Consider the following 15942-nt stretch of genomic DNA (forward strand, 5'->3'; position numbering starts at 1 on the left):
GATTTTTTGACCAAGCTCTAGTTTATTTTTGATCACGTTTTAAAGATGAGCTGATAAAAGTCTTGTCTTTGTTCCTGGAAGTACATGATTGTTGGTCAGGGCTACAAAAAGGCTATGGGTTAGTGTGCACAGGCTAGTAACTTTGTCTGCTATTAACTTTGTGTAACCTCTCATCTCATACAATGAGCGTAAAAGGAGGGCCTGTTTAGTGTTTACTGTACCCTTCAAAAGTTTACTTCAGTTATTTTTGTGGAGATTCCAGAAGGCTCCATTAGAACCTTTCAAATGGTCTCTGTTAGTTTCTATTGGAGGCCCAGGAGACCAATAAGATCCATTGCTCTGTTGCACAATCAGCTGTCAGTAGAAATGACTTGGAAATGTTCACCTGGAATTTCCACTAGGGAGTTCCTCCTTAAATCTCGGCATAATTCTGTTTATCTTCACTACCATTCTCTGGTCCTTAGCAATCCCTTTAAGATATGGCATACAAAACTAAGCACATCACTGGAATGGCCTCATTTGCTCTCCCGTACTCTGTAATATTTCCTGTAATTTGCTTTAACTTCCAGTATGTACTAGGCAGACCCCTCATTGAGCTAGTCCCAGTGGCTCCTGGCCCATCACCACAGATTGATGAAATCTATGTTTGTTTATCCATAAAGCAACAAGAAAGTGATATTTTTCACTGATAGCTTTTGCATGTGTTTTGTGGCTTGCCACCATTAGTAGACTGTGTGACTGAATAATTGTTAGATGTAATAAAATATAAGGAAGTATATTCAGTGAAAACAATGAGGGGTCCTTGTGGAACCTTAGAGACTGCCCAAATAAATTTGTTATAAGGTTTTTGTGGGCTAGAACCCACTTCCTCAGATGCATGGAGTGGAAAATACACTGTATATATACACAGGTGTGTGTGTGTGTGTGTATATGTGTGTGTGTGTATATATGTGTATATATATATATATATAGCAGGTGTGTATATATACACATAGTACATGAAAAGATGGGAGTTGCCTTACCGAGTGGGGGGTCGGTCTAACAAGACAATTCAATTAACAGTAGAATACCAAGGGAGGAAAAAATCACTTTTGTAGTGGTAATGAGGGTGGCCCATTTCAAACAGTTGACAAGAAGGTGTGAGTGACAGTAGGGGGAAATTAGTTTTTGTGATGACCCATCCACTCCTAGTCTTTATTCAGGAGTAATTTAATTCAGTGAGCAGCACACAATTTCACAGTAAATGCAGACACACAAACCTGCTTCTAGTAGGCATTCCAGTCTACTGGATTCTATTTGGATGAAATATGATTGAATCCATTGAGATACGCACTATGAACCTGTTCAGGCTCCAGAATTTCTCTTAAAGGATGATCTGCTGCAGCAGCCTGGCAATGAACATTTTAAAGCTTCCTCATGGTCTCGTTGATATAAACAAAACTTCAGAGTCTTCCTGGTTGTTTGAAGCCTAATGACTCCCAGCTTATTCAGCCTCCACCCACCCTCCCAGAGTCACTTGCCAGAGTGGGGGGGGGGGGCCTGTGTGTTTTATAATTAATGATGTGGATAGATTTTAGACATGTTATACAAGCTACAGTTAAGCAGATCTCAGGAAGGTCTTTACACCATTGCATAAATGGCTTGAGGCACGATGGGAGGTTTACACCTTTCTTTAAGGCAGTAGATCAGTGGCCTAATGGGAGTGGGAAAGCCTCTGTGCCCAGACAATACTTTGTCTTGTGTTACTAACCTACATAAGAGGCATCCTCCAGTGATCCTGTAAGAGATGTACCTTGATTAAAGAAAGTCAGCGTTGGGACCTAAGCAACACCACATTAATATGCTACCAAACCCAAAAGGATACTACTGATTTGTTGTTTTTTTTAACTTTGACATGAGGTCAATTTGAAATGCTTGTTTCATTCCCTTTTGGCTTCAATGATGTGGGTGGGGGTGCGTTGGGAGTGAGATCCTATATTTCTTTACAAATTGGACAACATCCAAAGAGAATGTTTGTGGACCAATGTGCCCCTTAGTCATGAGAACCTCCCGGAGCATCCCTGCAGCAACTACAGCAGCCGGTTACGCAGAAGGGTAATATTAGGAAAGTGTGTAGTGTTTTTAGCTTCTTTTAATACTGTTCAGCAGATGAAAACCAGGAGAAGACAGACCCAGTGACCATCCAATTCTCTGCAGACCACACTATGGGAACCTCTGTACTGATAAGTGCCTTTTCCAGAGGCAAATAAAAGCCACAGTAGAATATTCCCATTTGGTTTGTAGTAACTAAGAGTTGATGGGCGTGAGGATGCATGATAATTGCCGTTTCTTTCACCCTTTGAATATTTCAACTTGTCCTGTATATGACCAAGTAAAAGGCTCTGTACAAGCATACTTATTAGAGCTGGTTGGAAAGTCCCTGTCAACCACCTCCAAAATATTTTGGCCAAATACCAAACTTAGTTCAATTTGTAAATGCCACCAGGTTGCCTCCTGGGAATTGTAGGTTGAGTGCCTCATGCTCCCATTCTTTTCTATAGGCCGGGATCCCTGGTTGAATTGAATCTCCCATGATGCACTATAGTCTTCCCTTGTGGGAAGGATAGGTGATGCATCATGGGAGATATAGTCCATAGAGAAGAAGGAGAAGACAAGTCACTGAAGCTATAATTCACATGAGGCACTGTGGAAGCCTATTCAAATCAAAATATTTCATCTTTCAGGTGCTGGGTTTTTTTAAAAAAAGAATCTAAATTTTCTGAGAAAAACAAACTGTGGAAAAAAATTTAGTCAAAAACTCACTCAATTTTCCCTCAAAAGACAGTTTTGTTACTTTGTTAACCAGCACTAACACTAAATTCAACTGACAGTAGCAAAAAAATAAAAATTAAAAAAAAAATGGGGGGTGGGGAGAAGCTTCTACAGAATCTCATCTGTCTGGTTTGTATAAAAATAGCTTGTTGACCTCTTATTGAAACAATTAGCCTATAGCCCAGAGAAAAGTGAAATGAGGGGTATCAGTCAATATTCATTCTGTTATTCTTAGGCAGCCATACATCTTAGGGAAATTTTCTCAAGTTTGTCTTTTGTAGTCTATAAATTGCCATGGCTACAATTAAATCCCCAGCATTTCAAATAATAACTTATGTTTTTAAGTGGTTTATCAGTTCTCCAATCATATTTTCTATGCTCCCCATTCATAGTCATTAAATCTTATCTGGTATAAATGTATATCACAAAAAACTGTACAATCAATAGAATGATACAAACCATGACAGCAGTTAAATCTCTGGATACAAAATTTTCAGTACTACTGTTCAGAGGGTGCCATGTACTTCATACATTTTCCTTGTCTCACATAGATCCCAAGCCCATACCCACTGAAGACAATATGAGTCTTTCCATTGATTTAAGTGGGTGCTGGATTGTGCTGTTAATATCAGCTCTTTTGAAAGCTTTCAACAGCCACCTTGTTAATGTTTTAAATGGCCAAAGGGCCACAACTTTATTATTTACATTTAATTAAAGCCAGAAGGTCCTGGCTGTTTTTAGCAAGTGGGCAGAGAGGTTAAGAAACAAGAGTAATAATCTCTGCTACCTTTAGCTATTTCTGTTCTTACTCTTATGTAAAAAAGCTACTCACTAAGTGTCCAAAGTCCTAACCAGCCTGCATCCCATGTGTACTACTGTGCTAAGTGAGGAGTTCTGTCCTGGTCTCTGTGGGTCCTGCATTTCCTGGTGGATTTTGCTAGCCTCAGAGGCTCACTGTGACCCTTCACATAGCCCTTCTCTCTCTAGAGGCAAGGGTCACAGCCTACTGAGCCATTTTCATCATAAGCCAGCAAGGGAGATGAGGAGAAGCTATCCTCCCTTGCACAGTCTCTGTTGTCTTCCAGTCTCAATAATTAATCAGGAGGCAAAGGGGGGAGCCCAGGCCCACCCTCTACTCCGGGCTCCAGCTCAGGGACCTTAATAGTATCAGCTGTGGTAGCTGACTTTTTAGAAATAAGATGTGTACAATTCCCTGGGCTACTTCCCTACAGCAGCCCCCACTTCCTCAAGATCCATTTCACCCTTACCTCAGGGCCTCCTTCCTTGTGCCTGATATGGTGTGTACTGCTCAGTCTCTTCAACAGCGCAACTTCCTCCTACAGCTCCTGACACATGCCCCCCTGACTAACTGGGAGGTTTTTAATTAGTTTCAGCCAGCCCCTGATTGGCTTTAGGTGCCCCAATCAACCTAGCTGTCTCTACTGCTTTCTTGAAGAATCTTAATTGACCCCAGGTGTTTTGATTAACCTGAAGCAACTGCCATTTGATTACCAGGGTAACAGGGATTTGTTTAGCCTGGGGCTAACATACCTGTTTCTCACTACTTTCCTATAGCCATCTGGCCTTGCCCTTTCACATAACCTCCTCTCACAGAGGGAATGCTGTTCTCAGGGCCAGTCCTCACAGTTGAGTGGATTGCAGTGGGGGTGTAGTCGTGTTGGTCCCAGGATATGAGACACAAGGCAGGTGGGGAAACATCTTTTAGTAGACTAATTTTGAATAAATCTGATGCATAATGCTTTACAAATGGCATATGCCTCCAACTCCAAATCCCATCCTCATTTGGGAGGCTAATCCATTTCTTCCTTGAATGTCAAATACTGATTCTTTTCTAGGTGGGGCTGGGAGAAAGAAGGACTAAGCTAACCCCTGCCTATGTTGCAACCCCATGGGGGAAAACCAAGACTAGAAAACAAAACTGGTGCCTTAACCCAAAAGCCATGTTGAGCAATCGCTCCCAATCCATCCCAACAAACTAGAGCGGAAGCCTGTGCCTTCACAACCAGATGTGTGCTAATGAAACAAAACAGCGGCTTCCCTCCCAGTGCCTACCACTAATGAAGTAAAACAGCAGCGGTCGTGTGGCCACAGAGAGAAGGAGAGCAAAAGGCTAGCAGTGGGCACAACAGTAGTGAGACTTCCTATGCACCATCCCTGCTAAGAGTCATGTCCCCCAGGATGCACTGGGTTGTAGCACCAGCTGAAAAGTAGTGCCTATTTTAATGAAGAATAGTAGTTGTTTCCAAATAGTTGTAGATAAATATTTTACAGACATGAAAATGACTGCCACATGAAGGAATAATCAGCTCAACTACTTATTAATGCTCACCAGTCTCTTAATAGTACATTCCCAATCCATTGTATCTATTATTCTCTTTATAGAGTGGGTTTTTTTCTCAGTTAAGCACAGGCTTCTATGTTGTGGCAACCCATAACTGCATGGTCAACATGTAGATTATTTATATTAATGAACCTATTGATAATTCCACCAGATCAGAAGGAGAATCTATTTTTGGTATTCAATCTTTTATTCTTGGGAGTGAAGTTTTTTGATTTTAAGATTTTACAATCTATGTTTACTATAGTGAGAATTAGCCTTTCCAACAATTTCTACAACAGTTAACCCTTCCTTCAACCTCTGTCACATTGCCTGGGATAAACTGCCACTGAAAACTAAATTTTAAATAAGCTTAATTAGCGTGCCAACAGGAGCAAGGAACATGCCACTTCCAGTTTACCTCTAAAAAGAAAGGTCAGGAGAACATTTTTAAAAATAAGAAATTTCACACCAAAAACAATAATAAACACTTGGCAGTAGTATAGCTCTTTAGAATTTCAAAGCCCTTGGCTTTTCAGCAATAAATCCCCACAACATGTCCCTGAGTTCAGTAAGTATCTCCATTTCACCACTGGGGAAACTGAGACAGAGAGAGGTTGAATTATTTGTCCATGACCATCCAGTGAGTTATGGGCACACCTAGAAACAGAGTCTGGAAACTTCCAGTTCCCTGGTCAATGCATTATGCCAAAACTAGAGTTGCTTTTTGAAAAAAAAAACTTTTTTTTTTAAATTTCAGGAAGAGGGGGAAAGGTTAAACTGACCTTTTTTTTAATCTTGTATCATTCACAAAGTAAGATCTCTAGTTTTTCCAACATCTGAAATAGTTTCTATAGCTAGTAAAGGGACTGTCTCTTTTCATTTCAAAAACAGAAGTATTAGAAGACAATGGCTGAAACCTTTTGCAAACAGCTGCTTGAAGAAGCTGATTAACCTTCACAATCTCTGCCCATGTCCCCATTCAGTACTGCAAATAGTAGAGGTCTGAGATTGTCAGGTTCATACCACATGCTCCTTCCCTCCCATGAAAGAGACAGGTGATCTCAGCTGTTCAAAATACCCAGCCACAAATACTTACTGCATTAAAAAACCTCAAAGCTCAACTGTGCAAAATATCCAAGAACTGTTCTAGCCCATACATGTTATCACGGTTACTGAAGATCAACTAGATCTTTACAGTAAAGACCAACAATTCTGTCTTCATATAGCACAGGGGGCAAATTGGAAGAAATAGAACTTTGTTGCCTGTTGCAGTAATTCACTCAGTTACACTTAACAGCTTTGCTCCAAGTCTGTGTTTTTTCCTCTCCCTCCCCCATGGCAATCACCTGTGCAACACACCAATTTTTCCTTCTCTGTGTACCTCATTTTTGAGACCATAACTCACTCCACTGCTGCTTTAAGAGCAGAGTGGCTGTGTAACTGAGAGTATGGGTGTAGTTTGGAGGGGGGGCATTGCCCCCAAACTGCATACCTCTGGCAGGTGTGGAATTTGTCCCCCCACGCATGGTGCCATTGGCCTGACTGGAGCCCGCCCTTCCCTCCCAAGCCTACTGGTGATGGCGCCCACAGCTTTGGGCCCTATCCATACAGGACACTTCCACTGGGTCACCAGAGCTCCAGTTTCATTTTTGTCTGCAGCATGGCGGGGGGAAGGGATTATTGCCAAGGGATTTTTAATGTTAAACTCAATAGAAAAAGAAACGTTACTAGCATTGATAAATGATGCCATGTAAGCATTTGTTCTGGGTCATAAATACTGAAGCCACCAAGATTGCCGAGGAGGGTTTGAGATCACTATAGGTCAAATCAGCCGCAACATCAGAGTTTGATAGCTTCATAGAAGAAAAATTAAAAATTAGACAGGCTGTCATCAAATTAACCCTTGGGTGGCCAGTGTATAGTCTCAAAGTTTGAGACTGCAATCCCAGTCATTTTCAGATGTTATTTGTATTACTGTAGTGCAGAGGAGCCCTGATCGTGGACCAGGCCCCCATTGCACTAAGTGCCATACAGATGGCCTCTGCCCCAAAGAGCTTCCAATCTAAGTAGCAGTGTTTCAAGAGCAGTCACAATAGTCTTCCCTTCCTCCTTACTTACTCGTTCTTTGTTTATAAAATGGCCAACACCAGGTGATGGGGGCAACTGATTAAAACCAAGTTTTCTGGTTTGTTACAAAAAGCTCTGGTTAAGTACGCCACAAGTAGTGTTATATATGCAATAAAACGTGAGACAGCACTTAAAATCCCAGTGTGTGAGATACATATGAATTATTGAATACCAGTATAATTCTTATTAACCAGGAAATTATAATTATGCCAGTCAGGTATGTACACAATAGGAAGAAAGAAATTTCTTTTCTATTAGAGGGTTTAATAAAACCCATGGTCACTGTCTCCAAATTTACCTTCATTTTTCTTGTATTAGGGTCAATAGTGAGGGCTAGCTCCCAGAATTCCCTGGGAAGCTGTTTCGTTGCTAGAGCTTGTAGGGAAATTATTTTCCCTGTGACAATTTTTGACAAAATGTCTTTGAAATGTTTGGGATATTCACTGAAAATTTTAAGCTAAAAAGGTTCAGTTTGGGGCAAATTTTCAGTATTCCAGATTAACTGTAAAAAAACCAAATTTTTTCATAAAAATTACTTCATCTTTAAAAAATGCAATTTTTTAATTGGGGAAAAATATGAAGAAGTAGGGAGGCGTGTACAACATTGGTGAGATTATTGCTGGAATATCATGTCCAGTTCTGGTGTCCATGTTTCAAAAAGAGGGCTGAAAAATTGGGAAAGGTTCAGAAAAAAACCACAAGAAAGATTTGAAGTCTGGAAACATGGCTTATAATGAGAAACATAGGAAGCTCAATCTAATTAGTTTATCCAAGAGAGGTTGAAGAGGTGTCCTAAACATGGTCTACAACAGTGGTTTTCAACTTATGGTCCACGGATCCTGGAGTCCACAGAGTATGTCTAAGATTTCCAAAGGTTTCTGCACCTCCATTCGAAAGTTTTTAAGGGTCTGCAACTGAAAAAAAGGTTGAAAAACACTAGTCTACGAGTACTTACATGGAGAAGAGATTTCTGATAATAGATGGCTCTTCAATTTAGTAGAAAAAGGCACAAAAAGATCCAATGTTTGGAAACTGAAACTAGTCAAATGCAGACTAGAAATAAAGTGAGGGTAATTAACTGGAATAACTTACCTAGGGCATGGTAGATTGTCAGTCAGTTGAAATCTTTACGTCAGGACTGGAATCTTTCTAAAACTGATAGCTTAGCTCAACGAGAAGTGATGGGTTTAATGCAAAAATTACTGGTTGAGAATTCTGTGGACTTTGTTATGCAGAAGATCAAAATAGATGATCCTAAGAGTCTCCTTTAGCCCTATTTTGGGTAACATATTTAATAATAAAACAAGTCAAGCTTTCCTAAATTCAACAATGAAAATGCTAAGAAACACCCATCTTTTTCACAGTAGCTAAATATACCTACAAATTGCGGAACCTCTTTTCCTAGATATACATGATAAATATGTATTTTCTTAACTATGTGTCTGTGTGCTGGCCCAATCCATACCACAGCTTTCTCCCAGGGAAGCCTGTCAGCTGTAGGACTCCTGTGGGAGGGAAATGTGGGGGAGAGGTCCTGGCTGGTCCCAGTTTCTCTGGTGGAAGGGGAATGGAGGGGGAAGAGGTCCTGGCTGGTCCCAGTCTCTCCAGTGGGAGGGGAATGGAGGCAGGGGAGAGGTTCCATCAGGTCCCAGTCTCTCTGATGGGAGGAGAATGGAGGGGGAGGTCCCAGTCAGTCCCAGTCTCTCCGATAGGAGGGGAATAGGGGTGCAGAGGTCCCAGCCTGTTCAAATCTCTCTGGTGGGTGCGGGGGAAGAAGTCCCAGCTGGTCCCAGTCTCTCTGGTGGGAGGGAAGTGGAGAGGGAGAGATCCCAGTCTTGCCGGTGGGAGGAGAGTGGGGCGGTGAGGTTAGGGTGACCAGATCACAACAGTAAAATATCGGGACACTTTGGAGTGCCATCAGCCCGCACATAGTCTACCCCCGCTCCTCCCAGGCTCTGCCCCCACTCTGCCCCAGGTCCTGCCCCCTCCCCGCTTGGCCCCCCACCACGCCCTTCTTCATCCCCCATCCTACTGCTGGCTTGCTGCATCCCTCCTCAGTGCCCCCCCCTCGCTTCTTAACCCCCCCCGCCCAGTCGCCACTCACCAGCCTAGGGCGCCAACTTCCCCTCTGCCTGGTGGGTTCTCACCCACCCCTCGCCTCTTCCCGCCCCTGCACTGCCCTTGCCCCATCCCCATTCCATCCCTTTCCCCCAAGTCCCTGCCCCTGCCCAGCCTCTTCTCTGCCTCCTCCCCTGAGTGCACCATGTCCCTGCTCCTCCCACTCTCTCCGGGGAAAATCCTAAGCACCACCAAACAGCTGTTAGGCGGCAGGACGCACTGGAAGGAGCAGGAATGCGGTGCATGGGGCTGGAGAGAAGGAGGTGAGGAGGGCGGAGCTTAGCAGCCATTAATTTTGTCCCATGGGTGCTCCAGCCCCAGAGCACCCATGGAGTTGGCACTTCCCTCCCACTCGCTTCCTTACCTGTATATCGGGACAAATGGTGTCCCAATCATACATTGATCGGGATGCAGGAAAAAGAGTTAAATATTGGGACAGTTCTAGTCACCCTAGGTGAGGTCTCAGCTGGCCTCAGTCTCTCTGGTGGGTGGGGAGGGGAGGGGAGGGTGGAGAGGTCCCAGCCAGTCACAATCTCTCCAGTGGGAGGGACAGAGGTCCCAGCCAGTCTCAGTCTCTCTGGTGGGCGGGGAGGGGAGGGGTGGAGAGGTCCCAGTCAGTCCCAGTCTCTCAGGTGAGAGGAGAGTGCAGGGGTGAGGTCCCAGATGGTCCTCGTCTCTCTGCTGGGAGGGGAATGGAGGCAGAGGGGAGAGGTCCCAGCCAGTCCCAGTCTCTCTGGTTGGAGGGAAATGTGTGTCGGGGGGGAAGGCAGAGGTCCTCCTGGCCTGTCCCAGTCTCTCTGGTGGGAGGGGAGTGGGGGGGGGCAGAGGTTCCGGCCTGTCCCAGTTTCTTCAGTGGGAGGGGAGTGGGTGGGCGGGGGCAGAGGTCCCAGCTGGTCCCAGTCTCTCCGGTGGGAGTGGAGTGGAGGCAGGAGAGGTCCCAACCAGTCCCAGTCTCTCCGGTGCCAGGAGAGGGGAGGGGGAAAGGTCCCAGCCCATCTCTCTTATGTGGGCCCAGTCCATGGAGAGGAAAAGAAGCAACGATTGAAGCTGTCAGCAGCTGGCTGGAGCAGGGGCAGTGGCTCCTTCTGGAGCTCCAGGCCCTGAGGCCCCCTGGACCTGGCTCCCTGCTTCCCAGAACCTCAGCCCCCCAGTTCCTCATGCTGCCTTGTCCACCTCTTCCATTTCCAGGCCCACTGTGGAAGGAGAGATGGTGGCTCAGCGAGAACATTCACCTGAATTTGTTGCAGTGTCTATGACCAAGGGAGGGTTTGGGCTCTCTGCCACCCCCACCCCTCCACTGCACCCCTGCCATCACTGCTTTATGTTGGGTGTGTCAGGTGCATTGGTGGGTGGTGGAATTCAGTGCCTGGTCTCCCATCAGTGCCTTCCCCTAAGAGCTGGGAATGCAGACTGCCCCCCTCAGTGCTCTCTGCCAGGCGCCTCCCATGCACCAGGAGCTGAACAGCACTCAACACAGGGTGTCTCTCCAGCGCTTTCTGCTGGGAGCCATGCCATGTTAGGAGTCTTCTGGGGCTCTGCTTGGAGTCCCACTGGGTCACTCTGTGCCGCGGGGGTGGAGGGGAAGACCTCTGGGCTTCATGAGCTGTGGCTGGAACCTAGGGAATTTGCCCCAGAGAAATGGACACTGTCAAGCTTTTTAAAGGTATTGAAGTTTCAGATTAACAACGCCAAAATCAGAGGACAGTTCCTTGGAAAAATGCTATTCACGGCATAGCAACAGCCCCAATGTGCTGGGGAAGTTCTCCAAAGTGCTGGAGAGTGGAGGCGAAGCGTGGAAACCTGGAGGAAAGCTCTGGCGCACTGAAACATAACAGTGCTTCAAGGCAAGGCCTCCGCTGCCCAGAAACAGACAGGCAACAACCCCAAAGGGCAAGAGCCACTGTCTCAAAGCACTCAAGTGCTATTGCAAAGACCTTCTCAGGGCAAAACAGGACAAGGCCTCACCTGGCAAAGTGCCAAATGGCTTCACCAAACCATGGTTAAGGTAATGGGCAGGGAAGAGCAAGGCATGCAGATGACTCATGAAAAATAAACCCGCAGCCCTGACTGGAAAGGAAGGAGTCCGCACAAAGATCCCCAAAGTAGGGCAAAGCTGGAAGAACCCTGGGGTCTGAGCAGCTCTTGAACAGGTGGAGCGACTTTGCTGACTGTGATCAAGAAGGAACTTACTAGAATATTAAGAAATCCAGTGTCTGGAGATCCAGGGAAACATGCCACCCCCAGAGGGGAGAGAATTGCCTTCCCTAGGGGCCAAACATCATTATGCTTGGGAAGTTCCACCATCTTGCTCCAGGAATGAGAGTCCTGCAAGATGAGCTGGTCAGAGAAGCAGAATTCCAAGGTAAATAATTTTCTGTTGTTCTCCCTGCACCTTGCTTAGATGGCTCAGAGATACAGCCCTTCTTTCAATCCTATATGTTTTCCAACATACATTGGCTCTCCAGCTGCATCCGACCACCACACATCAGGAGTCCACCTTTGTCAAATATGCTGTGCTGATAAATTAAAACAATACATGTGGCCTGACTTCAGTACTGATTTGCTTCCAAACGGGATGACATCTCACTCAGCCTTGTACAGAAGCTTCTGGGCCATACGGCTTATTGGGCTTCACATGTTATGTAGCAAGCATCATTTTTTCTGCCATTATCTGCAGATCTGTTCAAGAAAATCTATTCTGTCTCTGAGTCAGGGGTGTACAGAACTTCCGAAAAGTCTGGACTAAGTGTTTAATCCTCTGTATCTTGCTAGTAAATTGCCATTTGTGCATGATTTCTCCAACTTCTTTTGAGCTCTTTTTTTAATAGTTGTGCCCACAATGAGTCAGGCTTGAGTTTGCATTGTCAGACAATCTACTGCTAGCTGTTTGGCTAGAAAACTCAGTTTGTTCCATGAGAATGGTGTTTAACTGCCCTCTAGTGGTAATTCATTGTGTCACTCTCTCAGGATTTTCCCCACTTTCAATTACTTCTCTACAATACCCTCTTTTATATCTTTCCCTCTAGTTTCTTTATTGGGAGTTTTTTGTTTTGTTTTTATTTCTCTGTGCCAATGCAGTTCCAGGCCTCTGACTTCTTAGGGCATTTAGCAGGGTTCCATAATGTCTTGTCATTTACCTCTTCATTGTCATCTTTTTTAACAAAATCTTAAAAGCTTTCCTCATTCCATTGCTATTGTGCTGCAGTATTAGCTCATTCACTTCACAGCTGAAATCTCATTTGGGCTTACAAGTTAACCCCTGTTGCTTCGCTTCCCATTCCAACAGCTAGTTTATTCTGAGTTGGTTGCTTGGTTGGGTTTTCAGTAGATAGTACATCTTTCTACAGATTAACTGTCCTTTTCCAGTTTACGTTGTATGCAGTGTTGTAGGCAGGTTGGTCCCGGGATATTACAGAGGCACCTCACCCACTTTATCTCTCTTTTTCAACTTCATATTTTATTTAGTTATTTAGTTTACATAGACTATATTTTGGATCAGTTTCTTTTTCTTTAGCCAAACAGTAAACATTAATTTATAATCATGTTGACTGGGGATGGAGGGAGGAATAACAGAATGCATCCGATGAAGTGAGCTGTAGCTCACAAAAGCTTATGCTCAAATAAATTTGTTAGTTTCTAAGGTGCCACAAGTACTCCTTTTCTTTTTGCGAATACAGACTAACACGGCTGCTACTCTGAAACCTGAGAAAATGCAATAAATTCAACGGTAACAGGATTTGAATTCATCACAGTCCCTTCTGAAACGTGAAGCAGACATTTATATCCACTAGGCAACACTGCTTTGGATTAAGTTCCATGGCAATTAACAGGTATTAAATGAGCCATGGCAGGATTCGTGTTCTGCTTATTGAAAGAAATGGAAAGGAATACTGAAAATTACAAGGGAAAAGTGTATACAAAACTGAATACCAGCGTTCACACACAGTGCACCATTCGTTGGTTCATATCAAGATCTATGTGCATGCAAATATTGCTTCCCTAACAAAAGAGGGAGAGCAAATAAGTGTAAATGAAGGAAGAATGTGGTGCAAGGAATTTTCCTATGCTTTTCTGTCCATAAAGCCGGCATCTTGTGAAATGATTTACGGCGTGATTAGCTGCATGACTAACCAGACTAAAGTCCCAACAGTCAATGGCGCCATGTAGCTACTTGGTTATTAATTAACTTTACTGCAGTAGTGTTCAGAAGTCCAAAGAGAGCCCCAGTGCAGTAGCTGCTCTACAGACAGGTAGTGAGAGGCAATTCCTGTCCTGAAGAGCTGCCTCTCTAAATAGACCAGACAGATGCAAGGTGGGAGGGGGAAAGGATGCATAGAGAGAGGAAGTGGCTTGCCCAAGATCACCCAGTAGGTCAGAGTCAGAGCTGGAAATAGAGCCCAGCTTTTATAAATCCCAGGGCTGCGCCCTCTCTGTTGGAGGACTAGGCTGCCTCTCAGCTTCCCATGGACCCTACCCCGTAGCTGGCTCCTGTCTTTGTGGGGTTTCTTATCTCTGTTGGCTCCAAGGAGTCTAAGTCTGTTTCTGTTTCATTACAGAAAGTGTCAGACTTGGTTGTGAGACCCTTCAAGTGGAAGTGAACCAGGCAGAAGGGCCATAAGCAAGGGATGATGAGGGGCAATATTTAGTTGCAGGGAACTCTTTGCTGGGGGCCTGTGGTGGAGTGCTCATCCCACACAAGGCCTGAAGGGATTAAGATGCCTAGGTGGTCCAATTAACTGCCCAGGCTGCACGTGGAGGAGTCAGAGACTCCAGCTTAACTAGATGAGGTTCAGCTGGCAGGGAACAGGATGGGGCTGTATAAAGCCAGGAGCTGAGAGCAGCCAGGGGCTGCAGGGAAACAGTCTGCAGTCACCCCTGGGAGAAGGGAGGTGTGTTTGGGACTATAGAGGGAAGTCCACAGTTACTCCCTGGGAGGAGGGAGTTTGGTTTAGCAAACCTGGCAGAAGCCAGAAAAGTAGGAAAAGCTCCGGAGTACAGCAGCAAGGTACAGGATAGTTCAGTCCCTGAGCTGGAGCCTAGCATAGAGGGGGTGGGCCTGGGTTCATCTACTAGCCACTGGGGAAGTTGCACAGACTGGGGAGCAGGCTGCCGGGGATAGTTTGCCCCAAAAGACTTTGATGCCCCAGAGGGTGGAACCATACTGACCTGGCCAGAGAGCTAAGTCACAAAGAGGAAGCTGCAGCTCCTGGAGTGAGAGGGGCTGCAGGTGCAGGGTGAGAGAAGATGACAGGTGGATAAACTGCCGGAGGAGGGCGCAGCACCTGGCAGGAGCTAATCCCCAGAGCAGCCAGAAGGAGGTGCCCCTAGTAGTAAGTGGAACCGAGACAGGGCCACCAAGGGGGATTTTCTGTTTGGTCCAGTTTTATTAAAGATCTTTGTTAACAATATGGAAGAAGGCATATTATTCTTCACAAATGCTGTTAATCTGGGAGCACGGCAAGCCCAGGTGGGCGGGGGGGGGGGGGTTAGACAGGTGGGCAGGAAAGAGATGATATCTTACTCCATGTGTTTAGGGAGGAAGGCTGGTGCAATGGTGAGGCTCCTAGCCTGGTACTTGGGAAAGCCCAGTTCAATGCCCTCCCCTTCCATAGACTTCTCATGGGACTTTAGGTAAATCACTCAGTCTCTCTGGACCCTAGTTCCCCGTCTGTGCAATGTGGATGCCAGCAGTGCCTGCTCACAGAGGTGCTGTGGGATAAACACACTGAAGAGTGTGAGCTATTCAGACACTACGGTGATGGCAGCTGGATATGTACCAAAGCTATAAATACAGCCAAGGAGAGCACACCCCAATACATCTTGGGGGGTGTGACTTTAAGACTACAATGTGAGGGAGAGAGCTGGAAAGTAGCAATGCTGAAGGCAATCTCAGGAATAGCAGACAATATGTTAGGGATGAGCTTGCAAAGAGATTTGCTGGCAAAATCCCCATAACCCACCCGTGACTTTGGGCTGTCTGCTTGAGGGCTCGGGTCACAGAGCAGAGAAGTGATAGCTCCAGTCTGGCTGCCTCTGGTGGGATGGGAGCTAGGACATTAATGCCGTGTTAACTTCGGCCCGGTCTACATGAAGAAATTATATCACTATAAGTACATCACTCAGGGGTATGAAAACGCTGTTAAACTGAGCTAACCCCAGTGTAGACATCGCTAGGTTGATGGGAGAATTGTCCTGGGGAGGTGGATTACCTATGCTGATTGGAGAACCCCTCCTGTCGGCATAGGTAGTGTCTTCACTGAAGCACTATGAGGGCTATGTCCACCCATTTTTTACTGGCCAAAAGGCAAATGGTGGGGGGTAGGGGAGAGGAACAAGCAAGAGGCAGGGCCTCTCAGGGGGGAAGGGGCAGAGGTGGGGACTCGGGGGGAAGGGGCAGGGAGGAGCCTGGGGGAAAAGGTTGTGATGCAAGGGCGGAGCCTCGTGGAGAAGGGGTGGCGCATGGATGGGGTCTTGGCTCAGGGAGAAGGGGTGGCATGGGGATGAGGCCTCAGAGGGAAAGGGTGGGGCCACAGTTCGGGTGCTGG

The sequence above is a fragment of the Dermochelys coriacea genome, chromosome 8 (genome assembly GCF_009764565.3).
Source record: "Dermochelys coriacea isolate rDerCor1 chromosome 8, rDerCor1.pri.v4, whole genome shotgun sequence".
Classification (NCBI taxonomy): domain Eukaryota; kingdom Metazoa; phylum Chordata; order Testudines; family Dermochelyidae; genus Dermochelys; species Dermochelys coriacea.